The sequence below is a fragment of the Panthera uncia genome, chromosome B1 (genome assembly GCF_023721935.1).
Source record: "Panthera uncia isolate 11264 chromosome B1, Puncia_PCG_1.0, whole genome shotgun sequence".
Classification (NCBI taxonomy): Eukaryota; Metazoa; Chordata; class Mammalia; order Carnivora; family Felidae; genus Panthera; species Panthera uncia.
In genome coordinates this window covers 85,958,652-85,982,917 of record NC_064811.1, presented here as the reverse complement: position 1 = coordinate 85,982,917, position 24,266 = coordinate 85,958,652, and the positions used below count along the sequence as shown (strand labels likewise).

At 36.1% G+C, this 24,266-nt stretch overlaps 1 protein-coding gene across 1 annotated transcript in view; it reads right to left on the bottom strand.

The window, feature by feature from the left end:
- The window catches only part of TET2 (tet methylcytosine dioxygenase 2), a 134,736-nt gene that overhangs the window by 84,660 nt on the left and 25,810 nt on the right, over nt 1–24,266 (bottom strand). The window contains 1 exon segment of the mRNA XM_049630952.1: nt 9,378–9,522. The gene's annotated coding sequence lies outside the window, so the exon portion shown is untranslated.

The window sequence follows — 24,266 nt, the reverse complement described above, 5'->3', positions numbered from 1 at the left end:
GAAAAGTATGTTGTAGCTTCAGTGTGATGGGGCAGTGTGGTCTGGTGGGCAAGAAAGCAAGCGTGCCTCAGGACTAGACTGATAGAGGTACAGCACCCAGAGAAGTATAGGGGAACCCTAGGATCATCTGATGGTACCTGAAATACCCAACACCAAAGTTTAATCTTTAAGGGATCTCTGTATGAAAAAGGGATCCAACATTCTGTACCAAATATAGATTGTAGCTCAGCATGGCACTAAACAAGTGAAATTTTCTAAAAATGTACTAAATCATTGAGTGGACCATTATTAGAAGAACCCAATGAGGTGCTAGATTAGTCCTTTCTAGGAAGGCAATAAAGAAGAGTCCTACACGGGGGCACCTGAGTGGCTCAGGTCATGAGCTCATGGTCAGCTCAGGCCATGATGTCACAGTTCTCAAGTTCAAGCCCTGTGTCAGGCTCTGTGCTGGCAGCTCAGAGCCAGGAGCCTGCTTCAGATTCTATGTCTCCCTCTTTCTCTGTCCCTCCCCTGCTTGTGTGCTCTCTCTCTCTCAAAAATAAATAAAATGTTAAAAAAAAAAAAAAAAAAGATTCCTGCACAGCATGAGAGGAAATAATCATTTTCTTTGAGCTTTTAAATACATAACTTTTCTCTCAGATGATAGTAATAGCAATTTTGTAATTTTACAAAATTTGCAATCGTAAATTACAAACTTAGTAAATATTTTGAGTCACATAAATTAAGTAAACTGCCCTTTTTATCTTCTGGCCACTTCTCTCCCCCTTTCTGCCTTAACTGGCCTCAATAAAGATTTAAAGTAGGCATTTTATGATATATTCCAGTTATATGACCCATGTTAATGAAGAAAAGTCTCTTCTACATCATTAATAAAAATTAAAGTTTTTAAAAAATATTTTGATATTATCTTCTTTCCTATATGATCATAACCCATTCACTCAACCAAAAACTATTAAATACTTACTATGTACTAAGCATTCATTCAAATATGTTTTACTACTTTGCTACTCTAGGAAAACTAATAGAATAACCATCATAGTAATCTCAGTTTTTAAAATGTCTAAAAAGTGATTCACCTTGAGAAGGTAGAACTTTTGAAAATGAAAATTTGGACAGCTGAAGTACAAATTAAACAAAGACATCTAGTACATTTTACTTTCAGAAAGTATGAAACTGAATAAGAGAAATAAAACCTTTTTGAGACCATCTGGCTTTATACTTTTAATAAATATGACACAAGGCTACACATTTTTTTGTTCTAGGTGAAATACATTTAAAATTCTAAGTGTTCAATTCTGCATTTTAATTGAGAAGATTATTTTACTCTCTTCTATGAATTCTTACAATCTAGAAAAGCTATGGATTATAAAAAATCACTTTATTCTTTGGTTAGAGAACCTGGAGCTCAAAAATCTTTCCAAAAATGCTCTCTAGAGATCTAGCATATTGATTTAGCCCTGCAAGCTTGCTTACAATCCCAGCTATGTCCCCCTAATACCACAAAGCACCTGGACAGCAACGCCAAACATATGGCCTCCCATAGAGCCTATATTGTAAAGTACACTGACCACTTTTCTCCTCCTCCCTGAGACAAACAGAACAAAACAAAAACCTGCTAGATAAAAAAATCTATCATCAACTAAACTTTCTGAAATTTTCAAAACATTTCCTGAATTCACGTTTTTTTTACTGAACAAGTTCTTGAGTGTATATATTCATTAAAATTATCACCCAATAGACATTAAATATCATCTACAACAGCTTTCAAATTTCTCTTCCTAGAGTGAAACATTTATGTTCATCAAGACTACTGGAATTAGGGGGCGCCTGGGTGGCTCAGTCGGTTGAGTGACCGACTTCGGCTCAGGTCATGATCTCATGGTTTGTGAGTTCGAGCCGAGCGTCGGGCTCTGTGCTGACAGCTCAGAGCCTAGAGCCTGCTTCTGATTCTGGGTCTCCCTCTCTCTCTGCCCCTCCCACGTTCATGCTCTGTCTCTCTCTGTCTCAGAAATAAACATTAAAATAATAATAATAATAATAATAATAATAATAAAAGACTACTGGAATTAGAATACTGAATACATCCCTAAAGTCTCCCAAAATAGCCAACAAAAGCACAAATCCCAATAGTAATACATTTAATTTGGGTAGGATTCTGCAGCAGGGCGGTATATTTCAGGCATCAAATGTTACTTACACAGGTGTTAGTTACAACTGAGTATGTCTGGGGTTCAAGCTCTGAAAGGTGTTAATTTTGTATATGATATTGCTATGTCAAGTTCCAGCTACTCACCTTCCCCAGTTCCCTACCTCCCTGCCTCCCATCCCCAAATGGGGCAAGTGTTGTATGTATTTTAGTTAGGGACTAGAGGGGACAAAGAAAAAATAAAAGATATGAAAAGGTTCACAAAGTGAGTTGTTTTGAAGAGTGTGATTGAGTGCCTACTATGTAACCAGACACTGCAAGCTCTTAGGAATAAGAAGATAAGGCACAGTCTTTGTCCTAGAGATTTCAGTTTGTAGAGAAATAGACACAAATGACTACAGTAAGTATGGTGTTTGAAGAACACGAGTGCTACAAATATGAGGCTTGGCTGATGAGAAACCTGAGCTGGGTCTTTATGGAAAAGGGGGAGGAGAGGGGCAGCCACTACCAAGGCTTGAATGTGTAAAATATAATGTTATGTTCAAGACATATAAAGAGTTAGGAATAATTACCTCACAGAATCTGAGGGACAATATGGTGACATGGAGGTTGACGAGTAATTAAGAACCAGATAGGGATATCAAGTGCACAGTCTATTTTCTGTAGGCTGTTTTCCAAACGAGTATTTTAGGTACCAGGGGTTCACAGAGCTGTTCTGGGCCACACTAGCTAAAGAGGGGGTAAGCAGGTGACCCCAAGAGCCCCCGCATTGCATCTGTCTCTGCATGGACCACAAGAATTCCATTATAATTTTAAAAACTTTGTGGGTTGGCGTTGGGGGAAGCTTCCTACTGCTTTAGCAAAGTTTAACAGTGGGTATCCATCAAAGGGCATTAAGGAGGAGTGTACATGGTTAGATATGCACTTAAGAATGAGCATACTGGGACACTTTAAATTGACCATCAGAAAAAAAAAAAAGGATAGAAGCAGAAAGAACAATCAGGAAATGATTAATTCATGGAAAAAGTGAGCAAATTGTGAAAAGAGGTAAAAGTTACGGATATGCTGGATTTAGGGGTATGGATGGAAAAGAAAAGCAGAAGTTCTTGCCCAATGAGTTCAATATTCTCAATAAAGTAGGAAGCAAGCTGGCTAGGGGGATTTAAGGAAGGATGTTATGTGAATATGTGTGTGTACACATGCGTGAGTATGGAGGAGATTCAAGATCTTGAGAAGATGGCCAACGTTTTTTCTTTTCCTTAAAGTCCCTCCAGACTCCCAGCAAAATTCAAGGACTGTGCATGCCTTTGAGAATTACAAAATTGCTACACACATATACAACATTAACTATACGATCACAGATTCTCCAAGAAACCCATTAATTGTTCTCCCAATCTTCTCAACATTAAAAAAGCCAAGATAACACATTACAGTAGTCCGGCTACTCGCTCCCGCCCCTCCCCTGCCCATCAGTGGTTTCACTTTCTGCGATTTTGGTTATCGGCGGTCATCCACGATCGAGAAGCAGATGATCTGCCTTTTGACTTATGGTCACAAGGTCAGTAGTAGCCTAACGCTATGTCATAGTGCCTACGTCATTCACCTCACTTCACCACATCCTATAGGCATTTTATCTTCTCACATCATCACAAAAAGAAGAGGGGTGAGTATAGTACAGTAAGGAGAGAGAGGGTACATTTATGTAACTTTTATTACAGTATATTGTTATAATTATTCTATTTTTAGTTGTTGTTAATCTCTTACAGTGTCTATAAATTAAACTTTATCATAGGTATGTATGTGTAGGAAAAAGACAGTATATATAGGATTTGGTAACCATCCACAATTTCAGGCATCCACTGGGGATCTTGGAACATTTCCCCCATAGATAAGAGTAGACTACATTATTTCAGATTTTGAGAAAAAGCTTTGGTCAGATTAACATCTGTAAATATGGGTAAACATTAATAATGTCTTTATTTGCATTGCAACTTTCTTTCAGAAGACAAAGTGTCTTCACCAAGACTTTCATTTCTGCTTAAATATCCTATGAGATCAATGGAGACAACTGATACTTCACTGTTTGATGGGGAAACTGAAACAAGAATGGTGAAAATAACCTTCATAGTGTGTAGTCTATTTTAGCATGGCTTACCCATTCTAAACACATAGTACTGGTCACATGTGGATAGCCGTTAATGCAAATAAAAAATGCTACAGTGCTATTTGTGAATTCAGGGATTGCCAAAGTTCTCAGCAGAATCCCATGAGAATGTCAATAGTTTCTATAATTCAGTCTCTTGGGACATAGAGACAATGAGACCAATCTGGGCCTTAAAATATATACCGGATAAGGCTTTCACATGGTTCAATTATGACTTGTATCATAATGTGCCATGTATAATGGAGAGAGTAAAGAAACAAAGAATTGTAGCACTACCATAAAATTTCTATAAATAGAAAAATAAACATTTTCCTTCTTTAAATACACTTCTGCACACTTGCTAGATAATTACATTTTATTAAAAAGAAGGAAACAGTAACAGATGGGTAGGAGAGTAATAGTTTGAAGACAACTGCCTTAGATGATGTCTAGGATCTATTTTTGTTTTAAAGTCCTGTGACTCCATGGATAAATCAATTGGGTTTGTTAGAATAAGGATGATGGGTTTCAGTTCATAAGACTGGTCTGAAAGGAAAGGACACTTGGAGTCTTAATTTTCAAGTCTAGGTGATTTAAGTTTGAAATAAGAAAAGTGATTTTTTCTTCTGAAAGATAAACAGAAAAAAATGCAATATTAGAGATAAGTGTTCTGTTTCCAATTATTGATGAAATAGAAAGATGACTTATTTTTCAATCAGGATACATCAACCATGACGATAGGTAGGAGAGGATGACTAAGAATGAAGCTTCTAAATGAGTAGGGTCTGTTTCGTGAGAAAGAGTGAACATGTCCATATTAATTAGAAGAATGGCTACAAGAGAGTTCTAATGGGCAAATCCAAACCTTCTAACTCCTTTCTCCACAAACAAGATGGCAAAATACAAATCACTAACATTTCTTACAGATGACAGGGAGGTGCAGTAGGTCTCAATATGGCCACCTGGGGCCAGGTTTTGCTAATAGCTAACAGTCATTGATATGACCGTTAGGAAGTCATGTGTCATGTCTGGGTAACTTTTAGTCTGCCATAATATTAGCCAATTGGACTAAGGTGGTGTCTAATGGCCCACTTTTGAGCAACATTTTATGATTCTCTGTTAATCCAGCTTGGTGTAAAAAGAAAAAAAGGCAGATTCTCATGCAATTTTTTTTGTGCCAAGTTAATATTTACATGGATTCCAATGCACAGTGAAAGTTGCTCTTAGCAATTCAATTCAGCCTGTTAAACATTGCATGGACTTTATCCTTAGTAGTTTTAAGGACACTTACAGTGGGTTATCTCACCTCAGTCACCATGAATTCAGATGCACAATATGCCCTAATATCCCTATTCCCTTTAATGCCAACACTTAATGGGTCCTTTAAAACCTGTAGAGAAACCTTTGACTCTTCTTCTGTATCTCCTAATGGCAATTAGTGATCAAATCCTCAGGATTTTCCCTATCAAATCGATCTTCCTTTTTCAGTCCTATCTCTAATATCACAATCCACGTTCTCAACCCACTCCTGAATCACTTCAGCCACTTCCGCCATCTCCATACTCTGCTAAACTTGTATTGTTAGTGACCTGAATGCATCTTTCTACTCGCCTGCTTCCATTGCTCCTTGCTATTTGTATGATGGCACGTAATAATCTTTAGCCTGGACTTAGGGCTTTCCAAAATTTGGCCTCACCTGCTTTTCTAGCTTCTTTCCCACCACTTGCCATCTCTATACCAGATAGCCTCCCGTTGCATTCTTCCCCCTTGTCCTTTGCCTAGCCCTCCTGCCCTCAAAGCCAACATCCTTATTTCACTTCTTATTTCAAACATCTTATGTTTCTCTTCCACTTCTCCACTAGGATGTCATTCTCCATTTGGTTTGTTGTTGTTATTATTGTTTTTATGGATGATAGTGTGAGGGCTATGGAACTGTGATGTCTAACAATAACTTTTATTATAACTTCTTCTTTGGAGATTTTCTTTCAGCGTTATTTTTAAAGTGCACAATGTGGGGCGCCTGGGTGGCGCAGTCGGTTAAGCGTCCGACTTCAGCCAGGTCACGATCTCGCGGTCCGTGAGTTCGAGAGTTCGAGCCCCGCGTCAGGCTCTGGGCTGATGGCTCGGAGCCTGGAGCCTGTTTCCGATTCTGTGTCTCCCTCTCTCTCTGCCCCTCCCCCGTTCATGCTCTGTCTCTCTCTGTCCCAAAAATAAATAAAAAACGTTGAAAAAAAAAAAATTTAAAGTGCACAATGTGATGATTTTCTATCTATATACATTGTGAAAGGATTCACCCTCCATCAAATTAATGAACATATTCATCACCTCACATAGTTTACCTTTTTGAGCCTGTGAAAACACTTCTACTCTCTTAGCAAATTTCTATTATACGATACAGTGTTGTCAACTATAGACAACAACATATTATACATTAGATTCTCACACCTTCTTCATCTTATAACTGAAAGTCTGTATTCTTGTGCCAACTATCCAATTTCTTCCTATCTTTCAAGATCCAGGCCACCATCTGCCATCATCCTTTGTGAAGTCCTCCTCTAACTGTTTTAGTCTAGATGGACCCTGCTATTCCTTGAACTTCCAAAGTTCTTACCTATATCACTTATATGGGTATATCACTTACATATGATATATGATTTAGCCATGTAAAATCCTCCGGTTCTGTCTGAATCATTCTGTGAAAACTTTATACTCCTCTAGGTCTTTGTGATCTTCTCCTCTCCCTTTTGTTCCCCATATGACTTTATGGTCTGTTTGTGTAACTATTATTTTTTTAGGTTTTCACTCAAAAAATAATCTTCTCATGAGGTCTTTCCTGACTACTCCATCTTTAATTGCTACCTCACCATCTCTCCAATTTTCTTTTCCTGTGTTAATTTTTTCATGCTTAGCACCTCTTGGTATTTAATGTGCTATACATTTTTATTTATTTATCTTGTTTATGTCTACCACTCTACATTCTAAGCTAAACAAGGACAGGGACTTTTACGTTTTTGCTCAGTAATGTACCCCAGTTCCTAAAGAGTGCCTGGTACCTGACAGGTGCTCAAGAAATACATTTTGATTAAATTCATTATTTAAAACTGAATGCAACATTAATAACATTAATAATAATGAACAACTGCTAATATAAAATTTAAAATTTACTTCTGCCAGGCCCTGTATATATTATCTACATATGTACATATATCCATATATGTATATAATCCCATTATTATTATGACCTATTTTCCTCCTTGCCAAATAAAACAGGACTTAAAGAGGTTAAATAATTTCTCCAAGAACACAAAGCTAATAAATATTACTAAAAATAAGTCCTAGGTTTATTTACCACTGAAAATATCTCCTAGGCTAAGCTTATCTCACTATAAAAAGCTAAATGCAAAATAATATTCTTCTTTGGATTTGAGGGAAGACCTCTTCTGGGAGTTAATTGTGAAATCTCTCTCTCTTACAAATAGCTAATACTTTAATTTCTTCTTTTCTTGTTAGTAATTTCTCTTACATTTTTCCCTAAACTTTGCACTTCCTTCCTTACCTATCCTTTGTCTCTGAGGAAAGTTCTGTTACGATTTTACTAAAGAAGTAAAACTTCCATCTTCAAAATGCATCTCAGTTCTCATGTAAAGGTCAAGTACAGAATGAGTAGCCACAGTCCTCACAGTGAGAGGTAAAGCATCCATTTCGGGAGGAGGGGAAAAGCAAAGAATGCTTTATTCATAATTACCTAAGATTTTCCAGCATGAGAGGGGAAAGAGGAAGTCTATTTTCAGTGACAATGAATACGCTAAAAATATTAGCATGCAAGGGGAAAATTTTCATTCTGAGAGTTAGTAGTGCTGAGTTCTCTTTTCCTTACAGAAGTGACTTAAAATTCCCAGAGCAGAGAGGTAATCTAGGCAGATGTACTTGCCTTATGTCTTGAAAATGGCAACATCTAGGAATCATGGGAGTTTAACTGAGGACACACTGGGAAGGATTTCTCAGCACCAGGTCAGTCTCTAAGAAGTATCAAGTGGCAGAGTGGATACTTATATCCTCAGGCGTCTAGAGTGAGGGCAGAGATTACAGCTACACAGGCCTTTTAGAAGATTTGTTATGCTGAATGCATAAACAAGATTCAGTGAAACTGAAAATGAATTACCTGCTAAAAGAGTTACAAAAGGAAAAAAAAAGACTCATGCTTTTTTTTTTTTTAACTTAACCTCCATTTTCTTTCCAACAATGCCCCTGAAATTTTAACTGACTTACTTATAGTACAGGCAAAGGTATACATGAAATTCATTCTGATGTCCATCTTAAATATTTTGGAAAAAATATCAGTTCCTCACTTTTGTTTATCTATACAGATGGTCTGATAAATAACCTTTAGGTTGGGACACTCATTAGCCTGTCAGTGGCATTAAGAACAAATTGATCTTTATTAACATCAGTGTAGATGAAAAAAGTAGTTGGTATCTCCCTCTCTGTCAGTACCTCTATTTATAGTTTCAGAAAAATCATGTGAAAAATTACATAGGCCCTCCTGATATCTGCCACTGTACACTCTGGTTCTCTGATACTTTGGTGGAGGTAAATTATCATGAAAACTGGCTGCCTAGGTTTAGTAGGTGCTCATTTTTCTGGTCAGCAAATAACCACAAATAATCAGGCTTTTTTTGGTCCTAACAAATTGAGACAAAGTGGCCATAAGTGAGGTACAAATGGGGAGGAGAAATACTGTGACAAGTGGTTATAAATATCATGTTTCTCCATGCTTATAGCTATATTTGAATGGCTCTTTTTAAATTCAAAGACACTGAGAATATGATAAAAATCTTCTTTTACTCCAGAAAATTCTATATATACACATACATACATACGTACATACAAACATACAAGTCAATACAAAACTTCTGGGAATTCATAGGTCATAAAATCCAACCCATGTGTCCAAAGCATAGATAATTAAGGTATTTGAAGGAATACAGAAAAATTTAGAGTTGAAGGTTAGAACAGAGACTGACTATTAAACTAGGAATAAATTTATATTTCTTAGAAACCAAGAACCAACTGCCCCCAGTGTCTTACCAGCAGTTCTGTCCCTTACTGCTCCTCCTGGATCATGGCCTGTTGGCTGCTGCAAAGCCCATCTCCTGCTTCCAAGGGTGGTAACTCAACAGGAGCAAGGGCGAGTAGACAATCTTGAGAGGGTCTGCTGATGATGTTGGCCAGCCTAGAAAAGACACAGAGTTTGAGTATTTTTAAGTTTGCAAAAAGGAACAAGAAGTACATCTAGTCTGAAAGCTATTATGTAAAGTTTAAAAAGTTATAGGTGTCCATAACTGGATATTTTAACAGCCAGTGGCTGTTAAAAAATTCAGGGCTGGAGGATATTTCTCAAAGCCGTGAAAACTCCCAAATGCACCATAATATAATACTAGTTATTTGTAGAGGACTTTGCAATGCCCCCAGGACCTCTGCCTAATCAGCAATTCTCATATCTTGATCATGATAATCAATTAGTCTTGGGACCCACTGGCTTCATTACTTCATCTACTGAATCCAATGGTTCTCAGCTTTGTTTGCAATAGTATCACCTGCAGGAAAAGCTGAGGCCTCATGCGCAGACATTCTGATGTGTTGGGCTAAAATGAAGCTTTATTTCCCAGGTAATTCTAAGGGGCTGCCAGGAGTGAGAATCATTAATTTAAGGCCTTATACTTATTGAGATGCAACACTAACTTAACTTATAAATAGCAAATGTTGATATAGAATATACTATATCAAGCCAATGTGCTAAATGCTATGAAAAAGGTAAAAGCATTATAACATGTGGTCCCCATGTTCAGGGATTTTATTAGTCAAAAGATCGAATACAAACTTTAATATGATCACCTAACAAGACACATGCTTTGGAAATATAACCAAGTAAGGCTTCAGTAGTCTAACATGTAGTGAAAATTTTGGATGCTACAAAAGTAGAGATGACCATGAATTTAAATAAGGGAGAAAGTTTAATGCATGAAGAAAGTCACCTGAGTTCTAAGGGCAGGGTGAAAGAGAAAAGACAGGAACAGGGAAAGAGCATTGTTTTCAGACAAGGACACAGCTCCAAGAAAAAGTGCAGCAAATTGAGGGAGACTAAAAAGCCCATTCTGACTGATGGCTTTCCATTAAGGAGCATTAGAAGAATATGAAGAGGCAGATTTGAGCCAGAATGTAGACTAGTGATAAATGGCTAAATGAGTTGGGCCATTTTCTGGAATATCTGGGAATAGTATGTGGAATAGTACTGAAAGCTGTTGAAGGCCCATGTCCCAAGGGGTCCTAGTAAATTTACTGGGTTCTTAGTAAATGCCAGACACTGTGCTTGATGTACTACATATGTTACCTCATTTAACACAAACATCTGGTGAGGTAGTTATTATTATCCCTATATTACATAATAAGAAGGGAGGACACTTGATTTTCTCACAATTCCATAGCTAGAAATAGTAAGCCAAGACTATAGACATGCTGTTTCTTTAGAAACAAGGCATCATAAAATTGTGTATTGAGTTTTTAAAAATTGAGATATAATTCACATGCCATAAAATTAATTCTTTTAAAGTGTACAATTCTGTGGGTTTCAGTCAAAAAGTTGCCATTGTTGCCACTATCAAATTAAAGAATTATTTAATTATTTATTTTATTTTATTTATTTAAATGTCTATTTATTTTTGAGAGAGAGAGACAGAGACAGAGCATGAGCAGGGGAGGGGCAGAGAGAGAGGAAGATAATCCGAAGCAGGCTCCAGGCTCTGAGCTGTCAGCATACAGCCCGATGCGGGGCTTGAACTCACAAACTGTAACATCATGACCTCAGCCGAAGTTGGACGCTTAACCGATTGAGCCACCCAGGTGCCCAAATTCAAGAACAATTTAATCACTCCCCAAATAAATCCATTACCCATTAGCAATCAGTTCTCGTTCATCCATCCTCCAGCTAATCCCCCTTCTGTTTCTGTGTATTTACTTCTTTTGGATATTTCAAATAAATAAAATCATTCAAAATGTGGGTTGTTTTATGTCTGGTTTCTTTCTTTTAGCATAATTTTTTCAAGTTGATCTATGTTTAGTGTGAATCCATACTTCACTCCTGTTTATGGCTGAATAATATTCCACTGTTAGGAATACCACACTTTATTCATGATGGATATTTGGGTTATTTCTACTTTTTAGCTATTATAAATAATGCTGCTATGAACATTCATTTACAAGCCTTTTTATATTGTGGTAAAATATATACAACATAAAATTTAGCATTTTAACCATATTTTAAGTGTATAGTTCTGTAGCATTAAGCAGTCTTATTGTTGTTATGCAACCATCCTTATCTAGAAATTTTTCATCTTCTCGAACTCAAACTCTCTGCCCATTAATCAAGAACTCCCCAGGGTGCCTGGGGGGGCTCATTCAGTTAAGCATCCAATGTTTGGTTTTACCTTAGGTCATGATTTCACAGGTTGTGAGTTCAAGCCCCACATCAGGCTCTGTGCTCTGCACTGAGATTGCAGAGCCTGCTTGGGATTCTCTCCCTCTCCTTCTTTCTCTGCCCTTCCCATGCTCATGCATACTTTCTCTCTCTCTCTCTCAAAATAAATATACCAAAAAAAAAAAAAAATCAAGAACTCCCCAGTCTCCCCTCTCCCAAGCCCCTGGCAAACACAATTCTACTTTTTGTCTCTATGGATCTGATTATTCTAGGTAACTCATATAAGCAGAAGTATATTTGCTCTTTTGTGACTGGCTATTTCATTTAGCATGTCTTCAAGATTTGTCCATGTTGTAGCATGTGTCAGAATTTCTTCCCTTTTTAAAGCTGAATAGTTTCCATTATATGTATACACCACATTTTATCTACTCACCTGTAGATGGACATTTGTGTTGCTTCCACCTTTAGGCCATTGTGAATAATGTTCTTTGAACATGGGTATTCACTATTTGTAAGTTTTTGTGTGGACATACATTTTTAATTCTCTTAGAAGTGGAATTCCTAGAAATGGAATTGCTGAGTCATATGATAATTACGTATTTAACCTTCTGAGGAATTGCCAAACTTCTGCAGAGTGGCTATGCTGTTTTACGTTCCCGTCAGCAATGTATGAGGGTTCCAATTTTTCCTTATCGTCACCAACACTTGCTATTGTCTTTTTTTTTTTTTTTAAAGTCATCCTAGGGGCGCCTGGGTGGCGCAGTCGGTTAAGCGTCCGACTTCAGCCAGGTCACGATCTCGCGGTCCGTGAGTTCGAGCCCCGCGTCAGGCTCTGGGCTGATGGCTCAGAGCCTGGAGCCTGTTTCCGATTCTGTGTCTCCCTCTCTCTCTGCCCCTCCCCAGTTCATGCTCTGTCTCTCTCTGTCCCAAAAATAAAATAAAAAACGTTGAAAAAAAAAATTTAAAAAAAAAAAATAAAAGTCATCCTAGTAAGTATGAAGTAGTAGAAGATTTAGCTTCTAAGTGATTAATACAAGATACGGACTTACTGCAGTAGTTCAGATACACTGAACAAGAGGTGAGTCTGAACAAGAGGGTGGCAGAGGAAATAAAATAAAATGATCAAGCAGGGAAATATTACTGATTGGGAAAGGAGTGGATATTTACTAACATTCTAGAAATAGGGAGAAAAATAAAGGCTCAGTTGTGGTAGTAAAGCTTTGAGTTTAGTTGCAAAGAAAAATAATGGTATTAACCAGAGATAATTCTGAAAAGAAATCTGAAATGACAAAATAAATTCTTGACATGATATGTTTGAGAACCTCTATATTCCAAATAAATAATTATCAGACAAGAGGTCAGGGTTGGAGACAATGAAATATCTTGTGTTTTTAGAAAGGATCAAAGAAGCATTGGAAAGATTAGAAGAGGGACATTGTATATGCCTAGATTCCTTAAAGCTGGGTTTACAGATTCCTTAAAGCTGGGTTTACTTATGGCTCAAAAGTTAAGGAATACAGAACAGAACCATACAGTTGCCCTCCTGTTTTCTGCTTAAAATAATATAAAACTTACATAGTAAAATAATATATTCTTTATACTCGGAGCTTTACCAGAACTTTAGCTGTAAGTCCCCTGAAGTGGTATTAGATTTTTATCTATCCGTTCAGGCACTCAGGACACCAGTGCCCTCGGTTCAGAATGGTGTGAGCAGGCTTAGTGGTACCACTAAGGGTTGGCACAAGATCAAGAGTCCTAGAGAAATGAGTGTCACTACAAGCAGTAATCTGGTGGGCTGGAAACCAGCTGGCAAACTATCATGGAGAACATGAAGTTACACTTTTTTATGCCCCAAACAGCCCCCTTAAAAAAGAAACCACCCCAACAATTAGAATGTACACCCACAAGAGACCACAAATCTCTCGTCACAACATAGTTCTTCAACAGTCCACGATCCTGGCACTGTTCAGTTTGGGAAAATCTCCAATATAGAAACATTCAGAAATCAATAGAGGGATGACTCATGTGCTGGGGACCTTGACTGAAAGAAAAGTTTAATACTATTTAGGATGCTATGGTAAATATTCTCAAAGAAAATGCAAAACATTGTCAGTCAGCTTACACATTGAGTTTTCCCTCTGACCTGATATACTGAGATTATACCAAAAATCACCCAGAAGACAAAACAGAACAAACACGAAGGCAACTGCTGAAGACAAAGGTCAAAGTAAGAGCCATAAGAGAAAAAATAACCTAAGAGGGAAAGCCTATGAGTATGTTTAAATGTTCTCATTCCCACACACATATCCACATTTTTATTTTAATGAAATAAACCTCAGGGTCAAAGTTGTAATCTTTCTGAGGATAATGTGGTTCCAAGGCAGATTTTTGTTTCCTAAATTAAAGTCTATTCTGGCATTTAATCTTCATAAACCATTCACTGTGTCTTAAAAGGATAGTATCTACTCTCTACAGTATTTTCTATAATGTAGATAAAAAAAAACAATGACCATAAAAATTGCTAAGATTTATTGAATGCATTCTTAGCCATTTAATCTTCAAAATATTGTCAGCTGTGTCCTTTAGCACACACTTTGTAGGTGGTGGACGTCCAGAGCCTGTGCTCTTAGCTACCATGCTTCATAAACCTCTGACCAGGTAGAAGAGATTCAACGAAGGAAACATTTCATTTTGGTGAAAGAGAAATTATTCTGTATTTCAAACCCTAGAAGCAGACACTTTCTCTCAAAATCAAAGTAAAACTTTTCTCTGCCTATAAACATGTTACTTTACCTATAAACATGTATATATCAATACAAACTATGCATCATGTACAGAAATCTCTCTTTGGGGCCTTAAATATTGTCCTTTCAATCACTGATCAAAAGTCATGAATACTTTGATCACAAACTATGTTTATCCTGATGGATCTAGTCCTTCCTTTCCCCTTTGTGCTACCTGTCCATCCTCACTGCATGTCTCTTCAAAGCTCCCAGCAATAGGTGTTTCCTTCTGTTGTGATGCCACCTCAGCTGCTCCCCTGCTCAAATGTGATCCTCCTCCAGGTCTAAATGGGGTCACACTGGAGTTCACTGAAAGCAGGTTACTGACATCAGCAGGATATGCCCATAAAATGGTTTTCCTCCTCCATCTCCCCCTTACTCCCTCCCATACCCTTTCTCTGCAAGTACATGATCCCAACTGTATGGTGCCCAAAGGGAAGTGCTATTTCAGAATGTCAGCTGCTTGGCAGAAATGACTATTCTATTAATGCTTAAAAAAAAAAAATCACTACAGCAGTTAAAACTCTAAGAAGAAAACTAAAGGAAGTTTTCATGCATATTTACTCCCTAAACTTCCTAACAGAGACAAAGTGGTAACTCCAAGGAAAAATTCAGTAAGCCTTTAAAGAACAAATTCCACTACACTAAAAACAAATGTGCACCAAACAAGGGTGTTTCTAATCAATAATCTTTAAAAATCTAAAACTGCCAAACAAAGCTGAACTATTAGGCAGAAGCTGTAAATTGTTTGGCACCGTATTTCCATTACACAAAGAAATTATTTTAAGAACCAACCACAGTGGGGCATCTGGGTGGCTCAAGTGGTTACATATCCACTTTTGATTTGGGCTCAGGTCATGATCTCATGGTTCGTGAGACTGAGCCCCACAATGGGCTCTGCACTGACAGTGTAGAGCCTGCTTGGGATTCCCTTTCCCTCTCTCTCTGTCCCTCCGCCATGCATGTGTGCTCTCATAAATAAATAAATTAATTAATTAAAAAAAATAATGAATCACAGAAATGTAGATAGACATAAATTCATTTGGTATTTTATGTAATTATCAGATCAATTTATATATCTTTCAGAAACAAACAAAAAGTTATGATGGAACAGATGTTTTTAAAAACCAAGATGGAGACACCAAATTAGAAGAAAACACTGAATAAAATTCAAACGGAAAATAACCCACATATAAATTTTTTCATCTGAGATGAAAACATTTCTTTGACATTCTGACACCTGCTAATATTTGACCTCATTGGTCTGAGACTGGGCTATTATAAACAAACAGAGATGTGCCCAATATCTTAACTCTGAAAAGCCAACAGAGAACGTGGTTTACAATTCCCTGTAACAGAATTGCCATTCCTAACATCCAAGCATTTGGGGGATCCTGTCTAGAAATTTCATGTAGTGAAAGAGAGGAAAGAGGTAAAGAAAAGCATGTGTACTTATTTAATGGCTTGTCTGTCATTTCCTTTTTTCTTCACACACAGAACTTGGAGAGTTGGCAACTGTATTTATATGGTTGACTGCAGGACAACAATTCTACTGGGAGCTAGGTTTTGAGCTGAATCTCAAAAGAAATTTCTCTCTCATAACCCTTACAAACCCATAAACAAACTAAGGAAGTGGGAAGATGGAAGATATAACCAAAGTATAAATCCATCTCAGGTTCTAATTTTGGCATTAATCCTCCATAACTTCATGATCTTGAGCCAGTCACTTGAGGAAAATGTGGACTAGAGAAGTCTATAGAATGCTGAATTGTATTATCTCTGTTCCAAATCAGGTTTAGGCTTTATGATTCTATGACTTAGATACTATCTAATTTGATATGGATGGAACAAATACATGTTATTTTAGAAAAGGAGGTATCGCAAAAATGAACAAGGTGTAAATAATTAGCAAAATTATATTGGTAGATTTATCCCAATTTAAATATGCTTATATGACATTAAAACCTTATAATAAATAATTCTTACATTATAATATGTAACTGTAAGCAATGGCCACGATGCTCATTATTGATTGCAAAGAAATTTTTACATGTATATTCTATTCTAGAATATACAATATGTGTTCTATTCCTTCAGATATGGCAATTTCATGTTATAAAGTGCTGTAATGAATTTTTCAGAGTAATGAAGCTACTACCATGGTTTATTTAGAGTCAGTTGCTAATTACATCCATTTATAACAGCCATAGATTGTGGATCAATAACTTGGTAGACTGTGCTTTTTAAAAAACTGTTTCAAATCTGCAATATTAACCTAGCTATTTTTTAAGTGAGTTCATTCTCCTTACTCTTTAGTAAAATTATTAGGTATATACTAACCCAGTTTTTTTAGGACAGATGGAAAGTAAAATAATAAAATTTTAAATCATTAATTATGATATAAATTATTCAACAGCCCAAAGAATATCTTCATGTAAAAATGCTAGAAGTCATATGGGCTATGTGAGCTAAAGTTTAAAGCCATTACATTAATAACATCAATACAAACAACAAAGGATCAATGGGAAAATAATCTAATGCTTGACGAGATGACAAACTGTATAAATAAAATTTTATATTATATGTAAAACTGCCAACACTTGATTTTTTACTATTTGTAAAAAGCAATATTGCTTCAGTTATAATACTGTCTACATTTTGCACTCTAAAATTAAACAAGGAATGTTATCAAGTCCTTTTTCTTTTTCTTTTTTTTTAATTTTTTTTTAACGTTTATTTATTTTTGAGACAGAGAGAGACAGAGCATGAACAGGGGAGGGGCAGAGAGAGAGAGACACAGAATCGGAAGCAGGCTCCAGGCTCTGAGCCATCAGCCCAGAGCCCGACGTGGGGCTCGAACTCACGGACCGCGAGACCGTGACCTGAGCTGAAGTCGGACGCCCAACCGACTGAGCCACCCAGGCGCCCCTATCAAGTCCTTTTTCTAATTAAAGGCAAAGAAAGGAGAATGGAAACTCCACAAATCTCTCAAAGATTCGAATTTTATTTTGTTCCTTAAAATGGAATATTACACTGAAAAGATGCAGAACATACAGGAAAACTCTGAAGTTATGCTTACCAGGACCGTTAAAAACAAATTAAGCATTTTGCAAAATTGAAGTGTCATTAAGATGATATGAAATACTTTTATCATAAGATCTTCTTAAAAACAGTTTTTTAACCATGAAATTAAGACAAATAAATGGTGATTCTCTTGCCATGGACATGAGTGGTAGCAAAAATAGTTATAGCTGGCATGATGAAACATGGGTCATAGGGCTGGAGGAGGGTTTTAGAGCCCACCTATAGGCTATATATTATTATTTTAGTTACATGATTTTGGAGAGATCCAGGGAGTCATGCAAAGGGAGTCACAGTATCTTAGGGAAGAATTCTCTGGCTATTTTGGAAATATTTCAGTAACAAGCAGAATAGCCACATTCACGTATACCTGCTGCCTATCAGCTCAGGCTGTTTGTATAATTCTTAAATACAGATTTTAAAAAGCATAAGCGGGGCGCCTGGGTGGCTCAGTCGGTTGAGCGTCCGACTTCAGCCCAGGTCACGATCTCGCGGTCCATGGGTTCGAGCCCCGCGTCGGGCTCTGTGCTGACAGCTCGGTGCCCGGAGCCTGTTTCAGATTCTGTGTCTCCCTCTCTCTCTGACCCTCCCCTGTTCATGCTCTGTCTCTCTCTGTCTCAAAAATAAATAAACATAAAATTTTTTTTTTTAATAAAAAAGCATTAAGCATTTCTTTAAGTGTTTGCACTTAAATCTACTACTTGTTGTTGGATAAAATGTTAACTATGAATTTTGGCAGTTAGCAAGCAACATCATGGGGGAAGAAACGAGAATTTAAAGATGAAAGTGGTTTTTCTTTTTAATTTTCAAAATGAAACAAAAATTACAAAAATATTGTATGCCATTATTAAAATTATCAAAAATGAGAATATGAAGTTAACTTCAAGTAATGACCAGGATGACAGAATTTAAATATCTTTCTCCCTAAAGATCTTTAGAATAAAAAGTTGTAATCACACTTAAGACTGGAGAATCATATAAATGAATGAGAAACTCAAATAGGTACTTAAATAACAAAATTTTGACATAATAGTTTTTCACCAAATTACCATGTTCATATTAAATGGGATTTTCATATATTAAATTTCCTGGAGATAATGTTCAACTATTGCTACTTAGTATAGCTGATCTCTTAGGAATAAGCAAAATCATAAGGAAGAAATAGCAGCATAATTTAAAAAAAAAAATTGATACAATGTTACAGAGATGTAGGGGGTGGTCTATATAGAACTGCATATTTAGAAACTGTTTTAAATCATTTTTTTATTTGCTACAGCTTCTAGGTGGAATACATACATCTAAATAGCATGAATTTATTGTTTATTGTCCTCTTGTTGAAAGGAATTAAAGTCACCTAGCAACCTCTGTGTGGCAGAAACCAAAATAGAATAGTTGGTTGTCTCTTACCAATTCATCTCAAATGGAAGAGTGTAAGCAAGTAGAGAAGTACGGTTTGCGCTATGCTGTGGTGCTCTGATGCATATTTTTCATCACATAACAAGGTAAAAAACATCAAGAAATTCTCAGGGAAAAAACCTCCTCTAAAAGCATATTAAGTGTTACTAAATTGAGAGCTTACAAATCTCGACCACAAAGACAGACATATATACACACAACTCCAAAAAAATAACAAAAGACTTAACCAGAGTATATAGATCACAGTTTAGAGTAGGGGACTAATAAATAATGGAAACTTTGTTAAGGGCTTTAAAATATTCTAGGTAGAAATAGAAATAGGCATAATAATTTATAGAAGAATAGACTTTATTTTTGAATTTATTTTTATAGAGGCAAACAAGGAATGAAAATTACAGTAGGACAGGAGGTCGTTAGCGAAAGCAACTTTAACATGGAGGAAAAATATGAGCATTTGAATTATAAAGAATGATAAGAGGATAATATCAATTAGAATGTGAAATGCTATTTGTGATAATGGAATGATAGTAAATGATAGAGCGTATTTAGATTTCAGAAAGTTTTTTTTTTTTTGAGTGTCATTCCAGAGTGCAGGAAATAAGCTCTACAATAAACATAACTTAGCTCCCTAGTAAAACAAAGAAACTATATATTTTAAAAGGAAAGAGCTCAATAATTATAGAACACATATTTTATATATGTGAATATATAAGAGCAGAAAAGAGGAGTATGTAAGAATTTGTATTTTCCTCTATGTATTAATGACTGCGGTTTCGGAATGTGGGGCAACAATTCTAGATAGTGAAAGAAAAGTCACCATTTTTAAATCATCATCAAGCAAAGTGGAATTTGGGGAAAAGGAAGCCACTGACTCTGCCTTCAGAGAAGAATGTCTGGGAAAAGTCCTTTGTGCCAAGTTGACACTGGCTCATAGACCATGGAAATCAATATTGAATGTCTTGATTCTTCATTGGTTCTAAGCAGATGAGAAGGTACATGAAAATTGGAACATCTAACTCCTATACTTGGTGATATGAAAATGTCATTCCTAAGAAGGGTCAATTGTCAACTGACCAGAAAGGCATACCTACTCTAACCTCCAAGAATGAACCAATAAAGACGGGAAGGAAAACAAATAAATAACCACCAGTATATGCATGTTATTTCAGCTCATTTGGCCATTAAAAGCTAGATACACTGCATGCGAAAAACCTCTTACCTTTTGAGAAAGATGAGTAATACTGAAGAACTTAATAGTGGGATAAACTTAACCAGGTCTCACTAGGAATGCAGCTGCTTTACAGAACCTTACTGCAGACAATCTTATAGTGGGATGTCAATCTTCCCTCCAGCAAGTGCCAATGAAATGACTTAACACTCCAGGTTTATGCCAGGTCAGTGTACACAGGTCATGTCCAGAGCCATGAATGAAGTCATGCTTTATCAGAAAGCAGGTCAGAGGTGACATAAATCATGTCGGTGTAACAGCTGACTAAAAATAAGTTTCTATGATAAGCAGTCATTTCCTAAATGAAGAAGATATATCCCCTCCGTTTTTGAGGAGTGACGGGAGGGGGATCCTCACATAAAACCAAATAAGTCTTTTTCATCTTCAACACTCTGAGAAAAGGCATGGAGTCTGTAGGTACATGAATTTGGCTGGTAGTCTTTGATGTACCATGGACACCAAAGGAAGCCACTTGAATTATGCCTATCAGCTGCCTCTGGACATCCCCTGCCTCCTCTTCCACTTGCCTTTTTATGAAGGACTAATGCTACTTGTTTATTGTAAGTATGGTTGTAGGTCAGTTGAGAAGGAGATGAAGTCATTTTTCCTCAACTTCAGGTTGGAAAACTGACTGACTTGAATCGAAACATTACAGCTACCCATAATAAAGAGAAGACATACTTGTATTGCCTAATTTATTTCCTTTTTATCCATTTAGAGGTTTTTTTTTTTTCAGGTTACTTTGTGTTTTTAATAAACTTTATTTTTTTAGAAAAAATTCAGGTTCACTCTAAAACTTAGCAGAAAGTACATAGCTACACACATGCACACTCTCCCTATCAACATCCCTCATCAGAGTTGCACATTTATTATAACTGATGAACCTACACTGATACATCATTATCACCCAAAGTCCATAGTTTACATTAGGGCTCACTCTTGGCGTTGTATGTTCTGTGAGCTTTGACAGATGTATCCACCACTGTAGTATATTACAGAGTAGTTTCTCTATACTAAAAATTCTCTATACCATGCTTATTCATCCCTTCTTACCCCCTAATCTGTGAAAAACACTGATCTTTTTGCTATCTACATAATTTTGCCTTTTTCAGAGTGTCCTACAACTGGTCTCAGACAGAATGGCTTATTTAATATGCATTTGAGTTTCTTCCATGTTTCTTTATGGTTTGATAGCATTTTTTTGTTTGTTTTAGTGCTGAATAATATTCCACTGTCTGACTTCCAAAGTTTATTTATTCATTCACTCACTGAAAGATAGTTTTGGCAATTATGAAGAAAGCCGCTATCAACACCATGTGCAGGTTTCTGTGTGGACATAACTTTTTAACTCCTTTGGGTAAACATCAAGGAGTACAATTGCTGGATTGTATGGTAAGAACAAGTTCAATTTGGTGAGAAACTACCAAACTTTCTTCCAAAGTGGCTGCACCATTTTGCATGCCCACCAGCAAGGAAGGCTTTTTGTCACTCTACATCCTTCCCAGCATTTGGTGCGTCAGGTATGTAGTAGAATATCATTGTTGTTTTAATTTGCAATTCCTTAATGACACATGATGTTGAATATTTTTCACATGCTTACTTGCATCTGTATATCTCTTTTGGTGAGGTATCTGTTCAGGTCTTTGCCCATTTTAAAAATTATGTTGCTCATTTTTTAAAAGTGTTGAGAATTTGAGGTATACTTTGTATATTTTGGATAACAGTCCTTTATCAGATGAGTCTTTTATACATAGTTTCTCCCAGTCTGTGACTTGTATTCTCACTCTCTTGACATTGACGTTAGCAGGGCAGAATTTTTTAACTTTAAAGAAGTTCAGCTTAAAAATTATTACTTTCATGAATCATGTCTTTGGTGTTGTAGGTAAAAAGTCATCGACATATCTAAGCTCATCTAGGTTTTCTCCTATGTCATATCTAGGAGTTTTATAGTTTTGCATTTTACATTTAGGTCTGTGATCCATTTTGAGTTAATTTTTGTGAAAAGTGTAAGGTTTGTGTCTATATCCATGTTGTTGCATGTGGATGTCCAGTTGTTTCCATACCATTTTCTGAAAAGATTATTTTTATTGTACAGCCTTTATTTAGCCTTGTAAAAGATGAGTTGACTGTATTTATGTGGATCTATTTCTGGGCTCCTGTTCTGTTCTACTGATCTATTTTTTGATCCTTTCACTGATACCAGCCTGTATTGATTGTTGCAGCTTTATAGTAAGATTTGAAGTTGAGTTGTGTTGGTCCTCCAACTTTATTCTTCTCCTTCAATATTGTGTCTGAATATTGAATTTTCTGCCTCTCCATATAAACTTTATAATCCGTTTGTTGATATTCACAAATATTGGGATTTTGATTGAAATTGCGTTGTATCTATAGATCAGGTTGGGAAGAACTGAAAACTTGACAATATCGAGTCCTCCTATCCACAAACATGGACTTTCTCTCCATTCATTTCTTTTTTAGGTATCTTTCATCAGAATGCTGTAGTCTTCCTCCTACAGATGTTGTACCTATTTTGTTAAATTTGTACCTAAGCACCTCATTTGGGGGGATACTAATGTAAACGGTAATGTGATTTCAACTTCAAGTTCCACTTGCTCATTGTCGATATATAGGAAAAGTGACTGACTTCTGTATATTAACCTTGTACTCTGCGACCTTGCTGTAATTGCTTATTAGTTGCAGGACATTTTTTTTGTTGATTATTTCAGGTTTTCTACACAGAAGATCATGTCATCTGAGAACAGTTTTATTTCTTCTTTTTCAATTTATATACCTTTTATTTCCTTTTCTTGGCTTACTGCATTAACTAAGACTTCCATTATTATGTTGAAAAGCAGTCGTAAGAGGGGAGGGACATCCTTGCCTTGTTCCTGATCTTGGGAAAATTTTGTTTCTTACCATTAACTGTGATGTTAGCTGTAGGCTTTTTGTAGATGTTCTTCATCATGCTGAGGAAGTTTCCCTTTAGTCTTAGTCGGCTGAGACGTTTTATCATGAATAGGTTTTGGATTCTGTGAAATGCTTTTTTTTTATATCCATGGATACGATGATATAGTTTTTCTTCTTCTAATCTGTTAATGTAATCAATTCATTAATTGACTTTTGCACGTTGGACCAACTTGCACACCTGACATAAATCTAACTTGGTCATAGTGTATGATTCTTTTTATATATTGTGAGATTTAATAATTTTGTTAAGGATTTCTGTATCTGTGTTCATGAGAGATACTGTTCTGTCGTTTTCTTTTCTGTAGTTTTCTTTTTATGTCTTTGTCTAGTTTTGTATTAGGGTAATGTTGGCCTCAGAATGAGTTAGGAAGTATTCCTTCCGCTTCAGTTCTGTGAAAGACATTATAGACAATTGGTATAATTTCTTCCTTAAGTGTTTGACAGAGTTCACCAGTGAACCAATATGGGTCTGATACTTTCTTTTTTGGAAGGTTATAAATTATAGATTCAATTTCTTTAGTAGATATAGTTCTATTTAGATTTGCTAATTCTTCTTGTGTGAGTTTTGGCAGACTGTGCCTTTAAAAAATTCGTCCTTTTAATCTAATTTACCAAATTTGTGCACATATAGTGGTTCTTTTATTAACCTTTTAATGTCCATGGGATCTGTAGTGCTGTCCTCTCTTTTATTTCTAATATTAGTCATTTGTGTCTTTTTATCTTAGTTAACTGGCTAGAGGCTCATCTATTTTATTGAAATTTTCAAAGAACCACCTTTAGTTTTGTTGTGTTTTCTCTATTATTTTCATTTTCATTGATTTCTTTTCTAATTTTTTATTTTTCTGCTTATTTTGGATTTAATTTGCTTTTTGTCTAGTTTCCTAAAATAGAAGCTTAGATTATTGATTTTAGATCTTCTTTTCTAATATATGCATTCAATGCTATAAATTTCCCTATAAGCCCTATTTTCACTGCATCACACAAACTTTGATAACTTTTATTTTCATTTTCATTTAGTTCAAACATTT